The sequence below is a fragment of the Etheostoma cragini genome, chromosome 1, assembly GCF_013103735.1.
Source record: "Etheostoma cragini isolate CJK2018 chromosome 1, CSU_Ecrag_1.0, whole genome shotgun sequence".
Lineage (NCBI taxonomy): Eukaryota > Metazoa > Chordata > Actinopteri > Perciformes > Percidae > Etheostoma > Etheostoma cragini.
The window spans coordinates 31,661,683-31,668,928 of record NC_048407.1 but is presented as its reverse complement, the minus strand read 5'-3'; positions in this window follow the sequence as shown (position 1 = coordinate 31,668,928).

Sequence of the window (7,246 nt, the reverse complement as noted above, 5' to 3'; positions counted from 1 at the left end):
ATATATATATATATATATATATTAGAATTAAGAGCACCTATGTTGGATGTTTACCATGTTCCCACTCTTAGTTCAGCGTGTTAGCATAGTAACATTAACTACCTACCTCAAAACATAAGCTATAAATCAGGTCAAACATTTTGACCTGCAAATGGAAGAAAAACGTTTTTTGGGGGAGACTAGTTAGGAGAGCTGTTTAGAAGTGAACTGATCCTATAACTATGCTCCTGCAACTCCAGTACTTGGTCGGAAAAAGGCTTTTGTTTCTCCATCCTGCAGCTAACACTCTGAGGCCCATTAAGTGCAACAACATTTGTTTCAATGCTTCAAATCTTATCATATTTAGCCTCCACAGAAACGTACAGTTATTATTGGTTTGGGCCTGATTCCGGTCACGTTATCCAAAAGCAGTACCGCAAATGAAAATATCTCATGATTTTACATTCAACAGCTGCAACTTGTTTACTTTGGAACCATTTCATCTCAGTTCCAGACAGAAGAGGACAGTCAAGCCTTTTTCTTAGTTCAGTGCCAAATGGTGTCAGAGCAATGCCACAGATTAAAAAAAAAAGCTGTAGCAACAATCATTTACAAGGGCAATGCAAGAAGTTCATATTCAAAGCACAACCTACCAATCAATTCATTTTATTTCATTTTATACTAAATGGGATTGAGTCCAACATGGACGGTAATCAGCACTTTTATGGACATAAATATAAAAGTACCTGTCAATCAACCTGTAGACATAGGACATATGCTCATGATTCATTCATGAAACGAGATGTTATCCATAGCAATGGAGTCTTAGCCCTGGAGTTCTTTCAGTTCCTTAACGCCGTTTTATGCTTCTGCGGGGGCTGGCTGGCTGTGTTTGTGGAGGGGGGGGGAGACAGTGTGTGAGAGAGCGACAGGGAATATCTTCGGAGCGAGTACTGACTCTAGAGTCATAGTCAGAGAAACAAACTGTCTCCCCTGTTCTTTCTGACCATGGAGAGACAGCTGTAGCAGGGAAAGTTAACCCTCTCCTTGATTTCATGTTGTTTATGGAGAAGATGATCCAGGAAAGGAGTGGGGGGGTGATACAACGCTATCCTACCAAGCCACGGCCGAGAGTTACATTTACATTACACACAGGTGCCCTTCTGGCTACAGCGCACGGTCCGGCGTGGGCCCGCCGTTGATTCTCTGCAGAAGCATAAAACGGCCTTTAGTTAAAGTTGCTCTAAGCAGCGTTGTGAATAGGCTTTCAATGGAGACTCCGAGCAAGGAACTTATAATGCCATTTGTAAAGGACTCCTTATGAAAGATCAAATCCTCATGCATTGTGAAAACTTCTGTGTGTTGTGTAGGCACTGATGGAGATTGCATCACATAATGAAGCCGTACTGCAAAGAGCAATCTGGATCACGTAAGTTGACACATTCACACAAAAGTAACTGAGGCTTTTGTTCTTTTTAATCAGATTTTTGTAGAGATATTTTCACTTGGATTGGTTGGATTTCTTGTCAATAAAACGGTAGTCTGGATCAACGGAAGTACATTTCCAGGCTTTGCCCCTCCACTCTCTGTGTGTTGCCTCAAAATCCCGTCGCTACGGGAAACATCAACAACAAACTTGATCCAGTAAGCTACATGCTGAAAATGGCATGTTTTGAAGGAAATTCGGATGCCTGCTTGGTTCGTTCTGGAAATAATTGTAAAGATTTACAAAGAATATTTGTACTGCATTTCCTCTCTGACTGGGACACTTTGGGGCCGATTGTGGGATTGCTGTTGGCGGAGTAACCACAGCGATACACTGGTAAAAGAATGGCACGTTTTACTATGTATCCAGCTAATTTAAATAGCTCATGTTACTGTTTTGTGTGACCAGTTATATTGTATGTGGCGTTTTCTTTTGGACGTTTCACCAAAACAAGTTTCTTCCCGAGACTATTTAGCAGAGCCACCGTCGAGACGATTGGGTTTTATTTCTGCCATCACAGAATGCATCCGTGGCCTAGCCAGACCTAGTTTATGATCTTGATGTTCCACTTCCAGGATTGCTCTGGTACTGCAGGAAATTCCTCAGATGCATGTATGTTTGCTGATTCCTTGAATCCTTGAACGGTCTCCGTTTGTCACAATAACCACCACGTGTGAACAGGGTCTTGACCCCTAGTTGCCCCAGAGGGTTGCAGCCTCTGATATATAGCAATTGTAAGTCACTTTGGATAAAAGCGTCAGCTAGATGACATGTAATGTAATGTAATGTAATGTAATGTAATGTAATGTAATGTAATGCAGCTAGCTGGAAAACTGAATTATAAAAGCGGACAATCAATCATTTTTAAAATGAAATGGTAGACGGCATACTAGACATTAAAAAATAAATCATAAAAGACAAAGGTTGTAAGGCATCATTACAGGCGCAAACATCAATGGATAAAATGGTAACGCATAAAACAATGTATTCAGATATCCACATCCTTTTGTGGGAATTACTGTGTATCTTCAGTAAAATGCAGTATTTAACTAACTGACAATTTATTCCAGTTGAGGAAATAACAATACAGAAAGCAATATTACTCATGAAAATATCATGATTTAAGGATGCTCAAATTAATCAAGATGTTATTTACAGTCTTGTATTAGGGCTGCTCGAGTATGGAAAAAAAATCATTACAATGTTTTTTGGGTCAATATTGAAATCACGATTATTTAACACAATTACTATTTGAGTTTTGTAAATATGTTGCAATTATTGAATAAAAAAGAACTGTGAAATCTCTCTTCATGCTTCTTTTCCCTTTGAACCTTTTTCCCCTTCATAACACAAGAGAAAATTAGAGTTTTCTTGCAAAGTAATATAACTTTTTTTGATTACTTTTGTTCTTCTTAGGAGCCAATATGTGAATCACGTCACGTCGTCATTATTTGCACAGCCATACATCTCCCCAATTGATATTGTCTTCACACCTCACCGAAGAGCATCCCTTCCCCAACCAGTTCTTCTCTCTCCTCTTCATATCTACATTACATTACATGTCGTTTAGCTTTTATCCAAAGTGACATACAATTGCTACATATGTCAGAGGTAAGGAAAACTACGGGTTAAGTGTCTTGCTCACGTTGATTGATGTATCACAGTGGGAATTGAGCCCAGACCTCCCACACCCTCGGCACGTGTCATATCCACTGCGCCATCACTATCCATTTCAGGTTTTCACCATATCGGGTGTGTCATGTTTGTCGGTGCTGTTGTTTGTGTGTTTCTTTCTTTTTCTACTGCCTGCTGGAGTATGTGGTGCCAACACTTACTCCTGCTGCAGGCGGTGTATTGTGTTGTGTCCTGATTTTAAAAACGGCCCTGTTTTTCTCTCCCAGAGAGTGAAACTGGAGAAAAACAAAAAGCACCTTCATTTGCTCCTGTGATGAGCCACAGGGGCCGGCTTAATTCTAATTATCATAAAGCCCACACTTCTATGTCATATTTGACGTTTTATGCAATATGGGAACATCTTATATTTTAAATCTCTGACTGTTTAATTCGTACCCACAGGAATGAAACAGTTTTCCTTCATGTCGGACCCAATTCAATGCATTACAAACACTCTTTAACTTTCATTACGTGCATCATATTTAAATTCAGTTTAAAGGAGGATTCCGGTCAATTCCAACACGTAGCTCTGTTGTTTGTAAATGTGGAGTAATGTCAGTAGAGAGAAACAAAAACAATCGGGGCTATTACTGCCCAATGTGAGGCGAGTGCAGATTTGAGTCGCATGCTCAGATGTAAACGGTTTACGGCATAACGCGTATTTCCCGATGAGAGTCGAGTCAGACCGGCTCTGGTAGAATGCAGATGTGAGTTGCGCATGCTCAGATTTAAAACGATTTACGGCATATTGTGTCATACTGAAATTTGTGAAGTCCATGAAATAATACTAAACTTTTCTCATTACAAACTATAATATGGGAATCATTTCAAAGACGTTGTAGCTATCAATGATTGTTTGATTGAACGTTAGCTCAAAAAGCCATTCAACTGACAGCCTTTGTTGTGTTTGATGCTAACCTGTAGCTAGCAGTGAACGAACTTGGTTAAGTGGGTCCATTTTTACCGTATTGACATTACAGAAGTCTCTCATTAGCATCTTGTATGCTACTTGTCGCAAAGTGACGCATGCGCGACTCAAATCTGCACTCGCCTCACATTAAGCAGTGACAGGTGCTGCCTACACCGTGTTATCCTCCTGCTAGAGTTAGCACCCAACAGGCTTAAACAGGGCAAGTTTTAAAAGTGTATTTAGCCTCTTACCATGTTAAAAATGTCATTAGAAGTGCCTACCCATGTGCAGTGATTCCTTCCGAGTGAACACAGTGAATCTGAATGCTGAAGATGTGACCGAAATGCATAAAAGTTGTTCTAATTCAGGACTTCGCCCGGACCAGTCAGCCTCATGGAAAGCATAATGGAGGATTACTCAAACACCGAGTCCAAATCCACTGAGCAACTTGGGACAAAAAAAAAAACGCAGTGTCCGTCGTCTGGAAGCATTTTTGCTTCAGGAGAGATGATTTAGAACATGATTAATTATCGTGCAAATAATCGTGATTTAAATTTTAGGTCATATCGTGCATCCCTAGTTTAACATCTTTCTGTTTGCGTTTGTGTTTATTTATTCATTTCCCCTCAGATTTGCCTGCCAGGCGCGAAGCACAGCCCAGCAGAACGTGTCAGTGCAGTGTGCCTGTGGAGAGGTGTGTGCGGCCGGGTGTGCGGATGTGTGTCTGCGCGTGTGTCAGGATATCCAGCCTGGAACAGAGCTGCTGTTGTACGGAGACACCGTGGTGAAAAGTCAGACAACAGACAAACCTGACACACAGGACAACTCCAATGGACACACAGGTACAAACAATGGATGTATTAAAACATAAAATAAAAAAAACATTTACCAGGATGATTGACACTACTTCAGCGGAGACGCTCCGTTCATTCAAATAGCAATTTAATAATTCATGTGTGATTTATTGTATAATACTGTTTGCTATATTTTGTACACTTATCTATCTCTGTACACTTATCTATCTTTGCTCTTATCTTTGCGGTTGTAAACCACAATTTCCCCACTGTGGGAAAAATAAAGCTTTTCTTATCTTATCTTATTCCTATGGGGGTTGCTCAATGGCGCATGAAGTCTTCATGGAGCCTAAAATTTACCAGGATGATCGGCACTACTTCCTCTCTCTGCAGCCCATAAAGCACATAGAGTCGGCCAAGCGGGCTGCTTCCACTTTAGCGCCCCGCTAACTTGAATGGGGATTAAATTACGTAATTGTGCGGCTCTAGACTTTCCAAATGTTATCAGACCGAATGGATCAAATTCTAATAGCAAAACGAGTCATTTTGCAGGGGTTGAGATGCTAAAAAAAAAAATCTATCCACTGATTAATGACATCACTTTCGCTATTTAAGTCTCTGGGTGAAAGTCTTTTGGGGCCCAATGGCATGACATCAAGTTCTATGACGTTTTTCAAGGTGCGTATATGTAAAATTCATGAAGTGAAAAATTACATTGCTGCTTCAGTCCACTTTAATTTCATTCACACTCTCCACCTGGAGGAGCTAGAGGGACGTTAAACTTTTTACTTTTAAAATAAAAGTTGAGGAGACTTAATAACAACAACATTGACCCCAGAAAACCTAATTCACCATCTAATGTTATAATTACAGTCCCAGTTACAGTTCAATGAAAGGACCTGTTTGTGAGCACAAAGGTGAATGGGCATCAAAGCAGAATTTCCACGCCATCATTATTTAACATCACAAACATCCGTTAGCTTCATTTGAGTGCTTGGTGAAGACAAACCCTCTCTGATCAACTCAACAGGAGGAGAAAAGCTGGAGGAGGCTGGAGGAAAACTAAATCATTAAAGCACATTTGATAAATATGAATGATATGCTCCCGGCCCTGCTAATCCATTAGCAGCATTTATGTGCTCTGATTGATGGGACATTAATGAGGACCTTTACCCAGCAGCAACAGACTGTGGCTCCACTGTGGATATCTTATTAAACTGTTGCTCCTTTGCAGTGCTTGTTTAAACAGATTGAGCGTATAAATCATGCATACAGTTCCACAATTATGAATACTTAATGCAAGTTAATAAGATAAGAAACAGTTGGTCCTTGCAGTTCTACATTGTTATTGCAGCAAATATTAGTCAGATTCCGAGGGAGAAAGGAAAGGTGTAATAAAGGCAAGAAGCACACTAATGAGAAAAGAAGCTTTAAAATGAATAATACATAATGAAAGATTAAAAATGCAATCAAATAAAATCGGAACAAGTGTAAAGTTTCACAGAAGAAAAAACACAACCGAATGTTATCTTTTGAAGAAAATACTGTACATACATGTAAATATTCCTAGGTACACATATGTATAGATGTCAGGGAAGGTAACTAAATACATGTGGACTGCACTTTTGTGCAATATTACGGTATTGTATAGGGTGAAAGCTATTCTAAAGAGACGGGTTTCGAGAAATGATATGAATGTCTCCAGGTCAGTACCGTAGTAGTCTCGCTTCATCAGACCTTCCTCTACAGAGCTGCGGAAGAGGGTCTGGCTAGTCCACACAGCACTCTGGGACGGGAGACAAACATGCTCTGGTTTATTGGCATTTCTGTAAACCAATCACAATCGTCTTGGGCCGCGCTAAGCTCCAGATGGAGCAATGGTGCCTAGATTACCATTTTGTTATTTTAAAAACAGTGAAACAGTGAAACAAATCAACAGTGAAAACATTGTGAACTGTGAAACTGTCCTTAATACTTTTCCCGTTGAACTTTTTTCCTTTAAAATAAGAGTTAACTTGTAAAACTGAATGTGCAGAATAATAATTTATCGCCATTAAAATTTGATTTATTGCTTAGCCCTACTTTGAATATAACAACTGCAGAAATGATATTGGTACAGTACAAAGTTCTCAAGCCTGACAGTGTGTAAAACCTCATGTACATGAAGTGTTATGTTACTGTAACGCTAACTGACCGAATTGCATTTGCAATCTTTATTTTTTTGGACTTTCTTTTTTCTTTGTAGGACTGCAACAAAATGCCCATTCCAAATTCCAAGGTTATCCTTACATAGCTTGTTTTTCTCTAATTAAATAAAAATATGAAGTTCCTAAAGATACAAAACATTTGAGAAGCTGGAAGCAGAGCTTGTTTGGTATTTCTGAATGACAAACAGCTTCAATG